The sequence below is a fragment of the Arachis duranensis genome, chromosome 4 (genome assembly GCF_000817695.3).
Source record: "Arachis duranensis cultivar V14167 chromosome 4, aradu.V14167.gnm2.J7QH, whole genome shotgun sequence".
Classification (NCBI taxonomy): Eukaryota; Viridiplantae; Streptophyta; class Magnoliopsida; order Fabales; family Fabaceae; genus Arachis; species Arachis duranensis.
The window spans coordinates 78,705,775-78,707,420 of NC_029775.3; positions in this window are offsets into that span (position 1 = coordinate 78,705,775).

The following is a 1,646-nucleotide window of genomic DNA, read 5'->3' on the forward strand; positions in this document are numbered from 1 at the left end:
GAAAGTTTCACCTTGTCTGTGGTATTCCGAGTAGGATTCCGGTAATGAATGACTGTGACGTGCTTCAAACTTGCAAGTGCTGGGCGTTAGTGACAGACGCAAAAGGATCAAGGGATTCTATTCCAGTAGGCGCGGGAACCAACCAGTGATTAGCCGTGCTGTGACAGAGCGCGTGAGCATAGTTTTCACTGCGAGGATGGGATGTAGCCATCAGCCATGGGTGATGCCTCCAGACGATTAGCCGTGCGAGTGACAGCCGCATAGGATCATTTTCCCGAGAGGATGAAAGTAGCCACAGTTGATGGTGAACCCCTATACAAAGCTTGCCATGGAAAGGAGTAAGAAGGATTGAGTAGAAGCAGTAGGAGAGCAGGCGTCCTTGAGCCATACAGCATCTCCATTCGCTTATCTGAAATTCTCACCAATGAATCTGCATAAGTCTTCTATCCCTTTTATTATATTCTATTTTATTATCTTTATTTTCAAAAACTCATAAACCATTTTAATCTGCCTAACTGAGATTTACAAGGTGACCATAGCTTGCTTCATACCAACAATCTCTGTGGGATTGACCCTTACTCACGTAAGGTTTATTACTTGGACGACCCAGTACACTTGCTGGTTAGTTGAACGGAGTTGTGAACTTCTCTACCGATGCTTGAAACTCTTTAATCACAATTTCGTCCACCAGGCATCACCCTTGACAATGGCTACATCCCATCCTCTCAGTGAAAATGGTCCAAATGCTCTGTCACAGCACGGCTAATCATCTGTCAGTTCTCAATCAGGTTGGAGTAGAATCCATTGATTCTTTTGCATTTGTCATCACGCCCAGCCTTCAGAAGTTTGAAGCTCGTCACAGTTATTCAATACCGGAATCCTACTCGGAATACCACAGACAAGGTTAGACTTTCCGGATTCCCAGGATCCTACTCGGAATACCACAGACAAGGTTAGACTTTCCGGATTCCCAGGATCCTACTCGGAATACCACAGACAAGGTTAGACTTTCTGGATCCTCATGAATGCCGCCATCTATCTAGCTTATACCACGAAGATTCTGTTGGGGAATCTAAGAGATATGCGCCTGGCCTAAAGTAGAACGGAAGTGGTTGTCAGTCACGCACGTTCATAGGTGAGAATGATGATGAGTGTCACGGATCATCACATTCATCAAAGTGTTGTGCAACGTATATCTTGGAATAAGAATAAAAGAGAATTGAATAAAAAGTAATAGTAATTGTATTGAAACTTGAGGTACAGCAGAGCTCCACACCCTTAATCTATGGTGTGCAGAAACTCCACCGTTGAAAATACATAAGTGAAAGGTTCAGGCATGGCCGAATGGCCAGCCCTCTCCATGATCAAAAGACCGAATGATCAAGGACTAGAATAGTCAAAGATTAAACTGTCAAAAGATGTCTAATACAATAGTAACTTATCCTACTTATACTAGACTAGCTACTAGGGTTTACATGAGTAAGTAATTGATGTATAAATCCACTTCCGGGGCCCACTTGGTGTATGTTTGGGCTGAGCTTGATCTATCCACGAGCTGAGGCTTTTTTGGAGTTGAACGCCAAGTTGTAACATGTTTTGGGCGTTCAACTCCGGTTCGTGACGTGTTTCTGGCGTTTGACTCCAGA